Genomic DNA, 16,710 nt, shown 5'->3' with positions numbered 1-16,710 from the left:
ATTAACACATGTGGAATTATATATTTAACAAAAATTGTGAAACAACTGAAAATATGTCTTATATTCTAGGTTCTTTAAAGTAGCCACATTTTGCTTTGATGACTGCTTTGCACACTCTTGGCATTCTCTTGATGAGCTTCAAGAGGTAGTCACCAGGAATGGTCTTCCAACAATCTTGAAGGAGTTCCCACAGATGCTTAGCACTTGTTGGTCCTTTTGCCTTCACTCTGCGGTCCAGCTCACCCCAAAACATCTCGATTGGGTTCAGGTCTGGCCAGGTCATCTGGCTTAGCACCCCATCACTCTCCTTCTTGGTCAAATAGCCCTTACACAGCCTGGAAGTGTGTTTGGGGTCATTGTCCTGTTGAGAAATAAATGATGGTCCAACTAAACGCAAACGGGATGGAATAGCATGCCGCTGCAAGATGCTTTGGTAGCCATGCTGGTTCAGTATGCCTTTAATTTTAAATAAATCCCCAACAGCAAAGCACCCCACACCATCACACCTCCTCCATGCTTCACGGTGGGAACCAGGCATGTAGAGTCCATCCGTTCACCTTTTCTGTGTCGCACACGACATGGTGGTTGGAGCCAAAGATCTCAAATTTGGACTCATCAGACCAAAGCACAGATTTCCACTGGTCTAATGTCCATTTCTTGTGTTCTTTAGCCCAAACATGTCTCTTTTGCTTGTTGCCTGTCCTTAGCAGTGGTTTCCTTGCAGCTATTTTACCATGAAGGCCTGCTGCACAAAGTCTCCACTCCACTTAACAGTTGTTGTACATATGTGTCTGCTGCTAGAACTCTGTGTGGCATTGACCTGGTCTCTAATCTGAGCTGCTGTTCACCTGTGATTTCTGAGGCTGGTGACTCAGACAAACTTATCCTCAGAAGCAGAGGTGATTCTTGGTCTTCCTTTCCTGGGGCGGTCCTCATGTGAGCCAGTTTCTTTGTAGCACTTGATGGTTTTTGCAACTGCACTTGGGGACACTTTCAAAGTTTTCCCAACTTTTCAGACTGACTGATCTTCATTTAATAAAGTAATGATGGCCACTCATTTTTCTTAACTTAGCTGCTTTTTTCTTGCCATAATACGAATTCTAACAGTCTATTCAGTAGGACTATCAACTGTGTATCCACCAGACTTCTGCTCAACACAACTGATGGTCCCAACCCCATTTATTAGGCAAGAAATCCCACTTACGAAACCTGAGAGGGCGCACCTGTGAAGTGAAAACCATTTCCGGTGACTACCTCTTGAAACTCATCAAGAGAATGCCAAGAGTGTGCAAAGCAGTCATCAAAGCAAAAAGTGGCTACTTTCAAGAACCTAGAATATAAGACATATTTTCAGCTGTTTCACACTTTTTTGCTAAGTATATAATTCCACATGTGTTAATTCATAGTTTTGATGCCTTCAGTGTGAATGTACAATTTTCATAGTCATGAAAATACAGAAAAATCTTTTATTGTATATAGTACCCATAAATAGATATTATCAAAAATTACCAAAAAAACAACAAAAGTATAAATATTTGGTATTGTGGCATCCAGAACGACCCGTCCTATAAAACTGTCCCACTAGTTAACCCCTTTAATGAATACTGTAAAAAAAATGAGGCAAAAAACAATGCTTTATCATGATTTCGCCAAACAAAAAGTGGAATATACGATCAAGAAGACAAATGTAAATAAATATGGTATTGCTGAAATTGTCATCTTGTTCCACAAAAAAAAAGCTGCTATACAGCTCCATCAGCCAAAACATAAAAGTTATAGCTCTAGGAATAAAACTAAATATTTTTACTATAAAATAACTTTTATTGTGTAAAAGCAATAAAACATAATCAAAAATGCAGAAATGGGGAATCCCTGTAATCGTACTTACCTGAAGAATAAAGCTGCCTTATCGATTTTACCATATGCGCAACGGCATTAAAAAAACTCAATACCTGAATTATTGTTTTTTGTTCATTCTACCAACTAAAAATTGGAATTGAAAGCAATCAAAAAATGTCTTGAGCCCGAAAGTGGTAACAATAAAAACATCAACTTGTCCCGCAAAAAAAAGCCATCACAAGACTTTCTCAGCAGAAATATGGAAAAATTATAGCATTCAAAATATGATGAAGCAAAAACTAGTTTTTGAAAGCACAAAAGCGTCTTTTAGTGTGTGACAGCAGCCAAACAGAAAAACACGATCTAAACCTGTAATCGCACCGACCCAAAAGAAGAAAATCAGCTAATCACTTATACTGCATGAGAAACAGCGTAAAAAATGAATAAAACCAATTTTGCAGCTGCTGTTGATTTGTTCATTGTGCCTCCCCACAAGATAGTGGTAAGGCTCGGCGGACATTTTTCCTGCACTCTGCTGTGAGCTCTTACACTGGAGTTTCCGTGTAAATCTCTGAAATACATGATTCAAATGGAACCCCTGACCGAAATTTCCCTATGAGGCAGATGGAAGTACTGTGAACACTGTCTGGCTTGTGATCCAGCAATGTCCGTGCATAAAAGTGCCGTCGGTCACAGTTTTCTGCACCTATGAAAAAAAAGGACAGCACTGAACAGAGACCAGACTGAGTCCAGAGTAACTCTGCTGCATCATTATAATGAGTGGCTTCCTCGAGGGTTTCATCTGAATTGCGTCACTCGAAGATTTAAAGGGAAACCCCGATGCAAGTGCTCAGCGTAGAGCGTCAGACAAATGTGATCCAAATTGTTATCTAAAATGTTCCCAATAAAAGCTTCAACTAAATCCACAAAAAAGGCAGAAATATAGGAGGTTTCTAAGTTACCTGGTAGCACAAAAGCTATGGAAAAGTGAAATGACCCTCGCCCCCAAAAGAAATTTGGCAAATTATGTGCTCCCAAATCAAAATGCCCCCTTCCTTCTGAGCCCCACAATGTGTCCAATCCACATTTAGCATCCACATGTTTGTCATTTCTTTAGTGATGAGAGCCCGCCTGATTTACAGGTGCATGAGCTGGGCACAATATACGAGCAGTTCAACGTACTGGTCACTACAACGTACTGGTCCCCACAACAGCAGTTTGCAATTTTCACTCGGCAACATCCACTGCTGCTTGTTCATAGGAGTTTCCCAGTGAGTAAAAATAATCACGACCACTGTAGATAAATTCCAAAAGGTATTTAATTTCCAAAATGGGGTCATTTGAGGGGGGATTCTGCACTTCTAGCACTTAAGGGCTCTGTGGAGCCTGCAAACTATTATAGAAAAATCTGCGCTCCAGGATGCCTCCTGAATAACAGCACTGCTTAGCCATGTGGTGTGACTCAAGAGGGACGGAGTGCTAATTGCCAATAGCATTCAATCCCTCCAAGTCTCGCCGTATGGCTAATCAGTATGTACAGCCACATTTGGGGTATTTCTACATTCATCAAAAAATTGTGGAAACAATGTTGGTGCCATTTTTACCCATTTCCCAGTGTGAAAATGTAAAATCTGGGGCTAAAACTAAATTTTGGTGGTAAAAATATATATTTTTTTCTTCATTGTCCAATAGTATAAATTATGTGACTCACCTGTGGTGTCAATAAGATCACTGCACCCCTTGATGAATTCATTGAGAGGTATAGTTTGTAAAATATGGTCTCTTATGGGGGCTTCTGGTGTTCTGGCAGATCAGGGGCTCTGCCAATATGACATGGCACCCTCAAACCAGTGCAGCAAAATGTGAACTACCACATAGTGCTGTGACGATTCAAAGAGGGAAAACGGGAAATGGAACCTCTCGACCGCGACGACGAAACCCCCATGGACGAGCTGACCAGATAGACCTCCCCCTATACAGGGAGAGTTAGGGGCAGGCCCGTGAGGGACTATCGCCACGGCAGCTGGAAGACCAGGATGGGAGAAGACCAAGAAGAGGCAGAGATAGTAGGACCACAGGAGAGTACTGCAGAGAGACAGAACTGGCGGGTATAACGGGAACACTGCAGAAACACAGAAAGTGCAGAAGCAATGCAGAGAGACAGGGACTGACGGAGATAAAGCAGTGACACAGGGACTGACGGAGGTATAGCAGAGACACAGGGACTGACGGGTGTACTGCAGAACAGGGATTGACGGAGTAATTGCAGGGACACGGACTGACGGGTGAATGGAGGCACTGAGGGAACGCAGAGGCTGGCAAGGTACTGGAAAGACAGGATTAAGCCTAAGTCAGAGGGAGACGATCTCACAGAGACCAGGGGCGGCCAGGAGCACATGAAGGAACAAATGATAACCAGGCACAGAGGGACGGCAGGAAGCAGTTAAAATACTTAGGCAGCGGAGCACTTTCGGGTACCAGTCCTCCAGAACCATAGAGAAGACAATAAGGAGCGCCGACTTCCGGGTACTAGTCCTCCAGGAGCGCCGACAGAAGATCAGAAGTGCGCGCGTGTGCAGCACTGAACCTGGTATGCGCACGCGCATGGGAAGCAGAGGCCGGGAGTGAGCGCGGAGGGAAGGACGCTGCAGAAGGAGAGACTCCCCGGGATGCCGAAGAAGAGTAAGTATGACAGGGCAGGAGAGGCAGCAGCAGCGGTATGATAAGCGCTTCTTCCCTACTGAGCTTTGCACTGTGCCTAAAAATTAGTTTTTGACCACATATGGGGTATCGGTGTACTCAGGAAAAATTGCATAACAAATTGTGGCATCCATTTCATCTTACTACCCTTGAAAACAAAAAAATTGGGCAAAAATTACATTTCTGTGGGAAAATTTGTTTTGTTTTGTTTTCACTGATGTACGTCATAAACTTCTGTGAAGCAGCTGGGGGATCAAGGTGCTCACCACACATCTAGATACATTCTTTGAGGGGTCTACCATCTAAAATGGTGTCACTTGTGGTGTTTTTTCACTGTTTAGGTGCATCAACGTTTAGGGCTCTCAAACGAGACATGACACCAGCAGACCATTCCATCAAAGTCTGCGTTCCAAAATGTCACTCCTTCTATTCTGAGCCCTGCCGTGAGCCTAAATAGTATTTTACCCCCCACATATGGGAGTATGCATATCCAGGAGCAATTGCACAACAAATTGAATGGTGCAATTTATCCTGTTACTCTTGGGAAAATGCAAAACTTGAGGCTAAAAAACATTTTTGTGAAGAAAATGTGATTTTGTTTAACTTTCACTGCTCAATGTTAGAAATTTCTGTGAAACACCTGGGGGTTCAAAGTGCGCACCACACATCTAGATAAGTTCCCTGAGGGGTCTAGTGTCACTAGTGGGGGTTTATATTGTTTAGGCACATCAGGGGCTTTCCAAATGCATGATGGAGTCCACTAATTGTTCCAGCAAATTTTGCACTCAAAAAGTTAAATGGCCCCCTTACCTTCTAAGCCCTGACGTGCACCCAAACAGTAGCTTTCCCACATAGATGGGGTACTGTCGTACTCAGGAGAAATTGCACAACAAATTCTATCATGCAATTTATTGTTACCCTTGTGAAAATGCAAAAAATGGGGCTAAAATAACATTTTGTGGGAAGAAGTGTACTTTTTTTTCACTGCTCTAAGTCACAAACTTCTGTGAAGCACTGGGGAGTTCAAGGTGCTCACCACACATCCAGATAAGTTCCATGAGGGGTCTAGTCTCAAAAATGGTGTAAGTTGTGGAGGGTTCTACGGTTTAGGCACATCAAGGGCTCTCCAAACGCGGCATAGCATTCGCTAATTATTCCAGAATATTTTGCATTCAAAAAATCAAATGGCGCTCTTTCACTTCCAAGCCCTGCTGTGCGCCCAAACAATAGTTTTCCCCCACATATCATGAAGAACAATATGCTATGAGAAAACATTCTCAGAATCAGTGTTATCCGTTGAAGCTTTCCAGAGTTATTACCTCATAAAGCGACACTGGTCAGAATTGCAAAATTTGTCCCAGTCATGAAGGCAAAAACAGGCTCGTGGGTGAAGGGATGAAGGTCTGTTATTTGGTAAATATGGGTACAACCTATTTCTTAGGCATTATTTAGCACAACATTTATAAGCATTTCTCAGAGCATTTTACAGTTTTTGTTAGAGGTGCTAAATTTTGGTCGACGTGTGGACACATATCATTTCAGTTTTGGCCTTTTTTATGCAAATGTCAGTTTATTTCTGATGTTTTCTATTTTCCTTAGGTTTTTATAAATATTAAAAATACACATCTAGTAATGACATAAAATATTTGATTTCTGTTCATTTAAAATCTGCAGATATAGTGATCAAAAAATTTGACATCATTTTAGGTAAACTTGATTCAAATTGAAGTGTTCATTTTAGGTAAACTTGATTCAAATTGAAGTGTTCATTAAGTTTCCTAAAAAGCTGAAATCCATCATTAAAGTAATAGCTATCATATATTAGCGAGGGCATATTAATCTGGTTTCCCAGGAAATGGAAGGCAGGTGTTACTTAATACTGTAAGCAGAAAGGAACTCTAGGGTGACCTTTGCTGGACCTCAGGAATAAAAGTAATTACGAGGGAAACAAATTAACAAAAAGGGCTTAGTGAAGTTATTGAACTCCAGAAGTTTGCATAGTGGATAAATCTAAGAGTAATTATTTCCGCTAATGTTACCGAACATAATATACAAGTTGTGAAGGATTGCTTTCTTGCTTTTTCATTTGCGATTCTTTCATTATGTCTTTGTTGTTATGAGCATGCAGCATTAACATTATAACACTCTGTGAAGTAATGCTATTTTCTTGACCTAAAATTGTTTCCTAAAATATAACTTATTATATTGAAATTTAATACATTATTGCTACCCAAATGGCCCAAAAGTCACTGAATAACTGACATTAAATAGTGAGATCATATAGCAAAGGATTGTATTGAAGGGAAAGGTCTATAATTAGTGTTTGTGTGGCGGTTCTGAATCCTGCATGTCAGAACAAGACTAAGGGCTAAAAATCAGCTTTTTTTCTCATTTGTGCAGCTTTCTTAATTAGACATAATATTCTTACTTCAAGCCACACTGTAAGAATTTACACGTTCTAATACGCTTTAGACAAAGCTTAGCAGTAAGATAAAAACATATTTGTTGCTGCAAGGGGAACAGATTAATGTCTTATGTTGATTGGTGTACAAAGGGAACTCCTCTTGGTACTGGGCAGCATTCCTTTCATTTACATGAGAAAGGACATGGGTAGTTAACTGGCTCCACATCCATATCACAGGAGAACAGGAAGGACATGGAGAATAGTTGATTCCATGCAGATGAGTCTTGATCTTTTTCAAAACTTCTTCACCTTCACTGACATGCAGACAGTGGAGCTACAAGAAAGCATTATTCATTGGAGACTTGCAACTTTGTGAACTTTACAGCCACAGGCATCCATACAATATGATGAATTGGATATTGTTATGTTGCTGCATTCTTGCAAGATGTCGAAATGTGGAGGCACAATGGTGGTGGTTTTGGGGAGACACAAAAACTACTGTCTCATCGCCAGAGAATCTGTCAAATATATCAATAGGAACCTTGGCTAGTACAATTTTGTACAGCCAGCCAAACAAAGAGACCTTTACTGTCACAACTAATACGCTGGAAAGACACCTGCCAACTACTCTGTACCTGCAGAAAGGACCAACATCATCTGCTGTCGCAAAAAAGTCGTCAAGCACATTGATTCACGGGAAGAAAAGAAAGTACACCTATAAAAAAACAGGTAACACACGCATCTTTAGTAGCGGATAATTTATGTGAGCAACAATTTGGATTTCACCGGAATGTAATGGAGACTACTAGAAACAAAGGATGCATGAGTTGTTTGTAATATCATTAAGTTACAGTGGTACTTGTCACTAAGAAGCCCATTGTCCAATCTTACAGGAGTTGAATGATTGCTTTAAGAATGTATTGTACATATTTCTTACCTCTGTTTGATAGTCTTCTTTATAATATTTTCTAGATGATTGCATCTTCCACAATTCAAACATGGTTTTCTTGCTTCCTGCGTACATACCATAACAAATGTAGGAGATGTCTTAAAGGGATAAACAATATTGTTGGCATCCAGAGTCAAAGTAATGGTACTATATTATATCATGAGGTACAACACCCTTCTACTGAGGAATACTTCATGTGAAGGAGTCTCTGATGAAACATGTTGTGATATCTCACCATACCAATCTATAACTATCTGTCCTAATGGGAATATGGAGAGTTTGGCTCTAGCATATCTTATTCAAATGACCAAACTTTTATATTAAAGGGACAGAGAAAAAAGTAGAATAAAAGGCAAAGCTTCATAAATTTAGAAATTATGTCAGGAAAGAATAATTAGATGTTTGCTAGCTTGAGCAGCTGTCTAATTGTATAGACTTAAATGTATTAAAGGTATAGTCAGAGAATATGCTCCTGAAGTCCAGATCCCTGCCAGTGGTTATCTCTACCAGTGGTTGTCATTGCCTCCTAGGTTCAGGGTTAAAAGTTATGGAGATCCTTGGAATTTTTGACACGAAAGTAAAAAAAAATTAATATCCTACAAGTCAATAAAAAACACATTATTGACAATTTGTTTCTTTTTAACCTGACTAATAAGACTTTTTCCTAAGTAAACTTTTGTTCCAGGACATATCTTAGCTGATTAATTGTTAAAAAGACATGAAATCTAAAGCAGATCTCTCTCCTGACTTCTGATGCCTCTTATCTTTCAGAGAACAGAGTATGCAAATTGTCTCTTCAGAGAGAAAGAGAACTAGAACTCTAGTGCCACCTAGTGCCACCTAGTGTCAGTGCAAAGTGGAGACCTCAATCAGCCAAACCAGATCTCCACTTTGCACTGACGAGGGGCAGTACCCCGAAACACAGTGTCTGCAAATTGAGATTCTGGTTTGGCTATTATCCTAAGTCATGTGACAAAGCTCGGTAAAGGGTCAACATTGACTGTTAGGATTGCTACTTCCAATAGGTGGCACTAGAGTTCTAGTTCTCTTCCTCTCTGAAGAGACAATTTGCATATTTCCCAGCGGAGCATTGCGGCTTTAAATCTCCTCACCTCGACATGCTTATCATGTCACTCTCCACAAGGAGAGACGATACTTCTTGGATCCCAGAGAACAGAGTAGAAACTTAGCTTAGCTCTTCTTTACCAACTAAGAGGTGCAGTTTGCTGCCGTAAGGCTACGTTCACATTTGCGTTGTTGTGTGCTGCGTCGGCGACGCAACGCACAACGAACGCAAAAACCCATGCAAAACGCAGCAAAACACTGCGTTTTGTGATGCATGCATTCGTTTTTATAGCGCAAAAAAATGCAACAAGCAGCGTCCTCTGCGCCCTGACGCTTGCGCCCAAAAAACGCATGCGTCACAAAACGCAACAAAACGCATGTCCATGCGCCCCCCATGTTAAATATAGGGGCTCATGGCGCATGCTTTGCCGCGGTTGCGCCCGACGCACCGCAAATGTGAACATAGCCTAACTCTGTAGCTGAGTGTGATGGATAAGACATCATGGTTTGCTGGAACTCTACCTGGTATTCATCATCTGAAGACACATGTCCCATTTGCTCCCAAAAGCTATGGACATGAACAGATTAAATTCCAAAATAACAAGGGTACTATGCAAATAATTAGGGCACTCTGACTATTCTTATTGAGCCTGTGTACTAGATAGTGACACTATTATTATAGATAACACAGCAGCATTATTCATATTAATTGCATAATGGTGTTGGTGATGTGTAAAGCATGGCAGTATTAATGGGTTTTCACTCTTAGAAAATCCAGACTTAAATGCTAGAGTATCCAGACTTAAATGCTAGAGTATCTAAAAAAAACAACTTTCTGGACCATGCCATTCCAGCAATGTCAGCACCGTGCCTTCACAGTCATTGGACCACTGCAGCCAATTAGTGGTTCCTGATTGGCTTCAGCTATCTCACTTTGGTCAGGTAGAGCCGTTTTGTCTGATGGCACTGTGAAGGCTGCAGCCCATCATCAGCCGCTGATAGGCTGCAGTGCTCGCATAACATAATATTGTGATGTTAAAGTTGGGAGACATAGCACCAACATCTCTTTAATATTGCTGGTCTGGTATGTGAGTGTGTGTTGTTTCTATTTTGGGGGGGGATTTATATGGATATTTTTATATATTAGTTAAAAAAATGTCTTATTAAGTAGTGACTAGCTGCCTGAATCCTTTATTTTAAACCCTTTACCCCCGAGGGTGGTTTGCAGGTTAATGACCCTGCCAATTTTTACAATTCTGACCACTGTCATTTATGAGGTAATAACTCTGGAACACTTCAATGAATCCAGGTGATTCTGAGACTGTTTTTTTTGTGACATATTGTACTTCATGTTAGTGGTAAAATTTCTTTTCTATGACTTGCATTTATTTGTGAAATTTGGTGAAAATTTCGCAATGTCCAAATTTTGAATTTTCATGCCCTTAAATCACAGAGATATGTCACACAAAATTCTTAATAAGCAACTTTTCCCACATGTTTACTTTACATCAGCACAATTTTGGAACCAACATTTTTTTTGTTAGGAAGTAATTATAAGGGCTAAAAGTTAAACAGCGATTTCTCATTTTTACAACACCATTTTTTTAGGGATCACCTCTTTATGATAGAAAATACCCAGAAGTGACACCATTCTAAACATTGCACCCCTCAAGGTGCTCAAAACCACATTCAAGATGTTTATTAATCATTCAGGTGCTTCACAGAAATGTTGGCAATGTTTAAAAATAAATGACCATTTTACTTTTTTCACAAAAAAATTCAGATCCAATTTTTTTTATTTTACAAAGAGTAACAGGAGAAATTGGACTTTAAAAGTTGTTGTGCAATTTGTCCTGAGTACACTGATACCCCATATCCCCATATGTGCAGGTACACCACTGTTTGGGCGCATGACAGAGCTCAGAAAGGGAGGAGCGTCGTTTGCCTTATCAATGCAAAATTGGCTGGAATTGAGATCGGGCGCCATGTTGCATTTGGAGAGCCCCTAATGTGCCTAAACAATGGAAACCCCATACAAGTGACACCATTTTGGAAACTACACCAACAAAGGAACTTATTTAGATGTGTAATGAGCACTTTGAACAGAAGTTTATAACGTAGAGCCGTAAAAATCAAAAATCAAATTTATTCCACAAAAATGATTTTTTCACCCCTAAATTTTTTATTTTCCCAAGGGTAATAGGAGAAACTGGGCTGCAAAAGTTATTGTGTAATTTGTCCTGAGTATGCTGATACACAATATGTGAAGGTAAACCACTATTTGGTTGCGAGGAAGAGCTTGGAAGGGAAGGAGCGCCATTTGACTTTTTCAACGCAAAATTGGCTGGAATTGAGATGAGACGCCATGTCGTGTTTGGAGAGCCCCTGATGTACCTAAACAGTGGAAACTCCCCACAATTCACATCATTTTGGAAACTAGACCCATAAATGAATTTATCTAGATGTGTGGATGAGCACTTTGAACCCTCAAGTGCTTCACAGAAGTTTATAACATGGAGCCATAAAAATAACAAATCTTATTTTTTTCTACGAAAATGATATTTTTGCCCCCAATTTTTTATTTTACCAAGGGTAACAGGAGAATTTGGACCCCAAAAATTGTTGTGCAATTTTTCTTGAGTACGCCGATACCCCATATGTGGGGGAAAACTACTTTTGAGGCACAGTGCAAATCTCGGAAGGAAAGAGGTGCCATATTAGAGTTCAGATTTTGCTGGAATGGCTTGAGGGTGCCATGTCACATTGGCAGAGCCCCTGAGGCGCCAGAACAACAGAAACCCCCTATGTGTGAACTCATTTTACAAACTACACTCCCCAATGAAATCATCTAGGGGTGCAGTGATCATATTAACACCACATGTGCCTCACAAAATTTTATACCACTAAGCGGTGAAGGAAGAATAAATTACATTTTTACCACTAAAATGTTGTTTTAGCCCCAAATTTTTTCTAAGAAGGGCTAATAGGAAATTTTTTTTACAACAAACTGAGGTCCATTTTTTCTTGAGTGTGCCAATACCCTACATGTAATCGGGAAATATTTTTCAGGCACAGTGCAACACTCACAAGGCAATGAGCGCCAAATTTTACTGTTATGGTTTGCAGGTGCCATAACCCAATGGAAGAGCCCATAAGGTAGCAGAACCCCCATAAGTGACCCCATTTTATAAACTAAACTGCTCAATGAATTCATCTAGGGGGGCAGTGATCATATTGACACCATGGGTATGTCACAGCATTTTATACCATTGGGAATGAAGACAAAATAATTACATTTTTACCACCAAAATTTTGTTTTAGCCAAAGATTTTACATTTGCGTGCAAAAAGTGAGTAAAAATGTCATCAAAATGTGTCCCACAATTTCTACTGAACGTGGCAATACCACATATGTGGCTGTACCGTTCTACTTAACCAGAGAGAGAGACTCGGGAGGAACGGAGCGCTATTTGCCTATTCAAGTGAATGGGTCTGTGCACATGTCAGTGTGTTTCCACGTACCATGTGTCCATGGGCAAAACACGCTGATGTCCATTTTTTTATGTCAACACGAGCCACAAGACGTCCCGCACATATACATATGCATAACACATGTGGATGTCATCTGTGTGACATGCAATCAGCACCGGGGAAGAAGCATTAGGCTATGTGCACACGTTGCGGATTGGTGTGTTTTTCTGCACTGTCTTTGCAAAATCCGCAGGTAATCCGCACTGTGGATTACCAGCGGATTTACCACTGTTTTTGTGCGGATTCCAACTGCGGTTTTACACCTGCAGATTCCTATTGAGGAGCAGGTGTAAACCGCTGCAGAATCCGCATAAAGAATTGACATGCTGTGGAAAAAACACTGCTGCGTTTCCGCGTGTTTTCTTCCGCAGCATGTGCACTGCGGATTTTGTTTTCTATACGTATACATGGTACTGTACAATGCATGGAAAACAGCTTTAGATCCGCAGCATCAAATCCACTGCTGATCTGCAGCAAAGTCCACAACGTGTGCACATACCCTTACAGTAAGCACTTTTCCCAGTTGCTGGGTGCTGAACACGGCTCTCCTAATTCTTCCCTGCTCTGCCGGTGAGAGGCGCTAGCAGGGGAGAATGATGAGTTGCATTTAAGTGATAAAACAGACAGCAGGTGGCGGTTTATGGAACTTTTACTCCCATCAGCCTACCCCTGTTGCTGCCAATAACAGTAACAGTTGGAGCAGCTGATGGGGGTATTCATCAGCCACCACCTGAGCAATAAATAAATAAATGAAAAAAAATGGCGTGAGTTCCCCTGTATTTTCTATAACCAGCCAGGTAAAGCTCACAGCTGGGGGCTGCAACCCTCAGCTGTCAGCTTCAGTAAGGCTGGTTATCAAGAATAGAGGGGGCCCCACAATGTTTTTTTTTAAATAATTTAAATAAATAATTTAATAAATGGTGTGGGGTCCCCCACATTTTTGACAACCAGCCTTGCTAAAGCTCACAGATGGGGGCTGGTATTCTCAGGCTGGTAAGAGGCCATGGATATTGACCCCCCAGCCTAAAAGAAGCAGCCGGCAGCTGCCCAGAAAAGGCACATCTATTAGATGCACCAGTTCTGGTGCTTTGCTTGGTTCTTCCCACTTATCCTGAAGCGGTGGCAAGTGGGGTTTATATTTGTCAAAATTTAAAAACAACCAAGGGCGCTGCACATTCCTCGGCCCTCCTCCTGCTGCAAGTACACGGACACAACTACAAAAATGTCCAATACCAAGTGTAAAAACACAAAGACTATATATATGTATGTGATCGCGCTGGAGGTGCCGATAAGTCTGATACACAAGAAAAGCTTACTGTTTGGAAAAACATTCACACTATGCTTAATTACCTCATTAGCACTTGGCGTCTGTTTCCCATATGTCTGCGGTTGCCAGGTTTTCCTATTAGTTCTAATGGTCTTTCCAGATAAATACAAAATACTACTTTTTCAGAAATATGCGAGGAAGTGGGTGTTAAACTGTCCCGGCCGGTGACAGTCACCCGTTACCTCACATGCGGTGTGTTCCGGATCTTCATCGATGAAGCCGCGCTTCAGTGAGCAAATTGCCGGCGAGGTGCAGTCAAGCTGCAGGACCTCGCGTGACGTCACATGCACGTGGTACTCCACGTGATCGGCTGACGGAATGCACCAAGGACCAAAAAGTCTCTCCAACGCGTTTCGAAGTCAGCAGACTTCTTCTTCAGGGATGGTCCGGTGCAGAATGTAGGTGCTTTTATATCTTGCAGTGAGTAGAAGCGCTAGGTCTATTGGTTAAAGGCAAAAAGTTCAATCTCGCTATTTAATCCATTCGGCATTAGTGTGTTCAATTCAAAAATCCACCTACTTTCTTCCCTTGACATCTGGTGGATGAAATTGCCTCTTCGCCAGTTCTTTTTTACTATTTTTATCCCGGTAACCACTATATTTTCTACTGAACCAGCATGATATTTCTCAAAATGTTGAGATAGGGGGTGACCCGCAAACTTTTTATTAATATTACGCAAATGTTCCCCAATGCGTATGCTCATAGGTCGTATAGTGCGGCCTATATATAATTTCCCTCATGGGCATTTGATGCCATAAATTATTCCTCGGGTGGAACAGGTTATGAAATCTTTGATTTCTACTTCATTGTCTTTACAAATGATGCTCAGTTGTTTTTTCGTATTTAGTTTTTTACATGGTAGACATCTTCCGCATGGAAAAAAGCCAGACCGAGTCTTTAATGTAAGTGGCATTATGGAAGACACAGGTTTCCGCACAGTTGTGGCTATTATGTTGCCCAGGTTATTCGCCCTCCTAAAAACGAACCTGGGGTGTTCGGCTAATGTGTTCCCAATCACTTTATCTTCCTTTAATATATTCCAGTATTTCTTAACAATTTTCTTCAAGAGATGACTATTAGAATTATATGGGGTTATGATTGGTATCATTTCCTTTTCCATGTTGTTCGTTTTTGTATCTTTTGGTTTGAGAAGTTTTTTTCTAGATTGTTTACCTACTTGTTCCTTAACCCGTGTCAGAGTCTCTTTATCGTATCCTTTCTGACTAAATCTTTCTATCAGGATATCTGTCTCCTTCCTAAAATCCTCTAATTTGGAACAATTTCTATGAGCTCTGATGAATTGGCCTTTGGGGACATTTAAGAGCCAACTTGGTAAGTGGCAGCTATTTAATGCAATATAGTTGTTTGAATCAGTGGGTTTGTGGTACAGGCTAGTCTGAATCTCATTACCCTCTATAAAAAATTTTAGATCTAAAAAATTAATTACTTTATTACTTGTATTTACTGTAAAATTTAAAAAATAATTATTTTTATTAAGTTCATTGATAAAATCCAATAGTAAAACCGGTCCCCCTGACCAGATAAAAACTATATCGTCTATAAAACGCTGCCATAGGACCAGGTTCGCCCTCAGGAGTCCATCAACATAGATATGGTCCTCCTCCCACCTGCCAACATACTGGTTGGCATAGCTGGGGGCGAACCTGGTACCCATGGCAATGCCCCACTGCTGGGAGTAGTAGTCCTTCCCAAAACAAAAATAATTGTGGGTAAGAATAAAATTTATACAATCAATAATAAAAGAAATTTGGTCACTTGGTAAAATTCCCTCTTTAGATAAATAGTATTGAACGGCCTCACAACATTTCTGGTGCTGGATCACTGTATATAAGGAAGTAATTTCGAGTGTGCCTATTACATAGTGGTCCTCCCACCGAACAGTTTGTAATATCCGTAATATATGAGCACTATCCTTTAAATAGGAGAGAAGTGAGGGACATAGTTTCTGTAGGTGGCAATCAACATATCTTGACATATTGGTTGTGAGGCCTCCTATAGCTGAAATTATAGGCCTACCTGGCGGGCGTAACAGATCTTTGTGAATCTTGGATAGATAATAAAAACATGGGACTCTGGGGTGTGTTATATTGATAAAATCATATTCACATTTGTTTAGGAAGCCTTTTTGTAATCCCATTTATTTAAATTTTGCATTTCAAGGATATAACTGTCAGTTGGATCTGCCTTGAGTATTTTATATGTGCACTCATCTCCCAATAGGCGTAAAGATTCTTTGTTATAGTCCTCAGTATTTAAAATTACTATTCCACCCCCGTTATCTGCTGGTCTTATCGTGATGTTTTTATTGTCTTGAAGTTGTCTAATTGCTATCCGTTCACGATGAGACAAATTGTACTTATATTTAGAGCAGTTTTTATTTGATATATTCCTAATATCATTAATGACATTCCTCTGAAAGGCGTTAAAGGCCTCAGAATATTCCTGAATGGGGTGGAAATTAGATTTATTTTTTAGGGAAGTGTGTTGGTACGGATCGAATATCGCTATGGTACCATCTACTTCATGACTAGTAAGTTTCTTCTTTACATAATATTCTCCAAGAGATGACTATTAGAATTATATGCGGTTATGATTGGTATCATTTCCTTTTCCATGTTGTTCGTTTTTTTATCTTTCGGTTTGAGAAGTTTTTTTCTAGATTGTTTACCTACTTGTTCCTTAACCCGTGTCACCACAGCTACCAACAACTAGCAAAACATCCATCCGAGCCCTAGAACAGAGAAAAACAAAACAACAGAAAACCAAACAGAGTCATCTTCCTTTTTTTCAGGTGGTTTGAAAAAATCACGAAAAAGGGGGTGTAGGGCCGGGAAACTTACCAAAAAAAAGAACAAATATCAGCAACAACAACCAC

General features: G+C 40.4%; 1 protein-coding gene across 2 annotated transcripts in view; it reads left to right on the top strand.

Annotated features, from left to right (window-relative positions):
* COL15A1 (collagen type XV alpha 1 chain) overlaps window positions 1–16,710 on the top strand; it is a 1,189,398-nt gene that overhangs the window by 156,491 nt on the left and 1,016,197 nt on the right. The gene's annotated exons all lie outside the window — the stretch shown is intronic.

The sequence above is a fragment of the Ranitomeya imitator genome, chromosome 6, assembly GCF_032444005.1.
Source record: "Ranitomeya imitator isolate aRanImi1 chromosome 6, aRanImi1.pri, whole genome shotgun sequence".
Taxonomy (NCBI): Eukaryota; Metazoa; Chordata; class Amphibia; order Anura; family Dendrobatidae; genus Ranitomeya; species Ranitomeya imitator.
The sequence above is the reverse complement of the archived record's forward strand: the minus strand, read 5'-3'. Positions and strand labels throughout refer to the sequence as shown.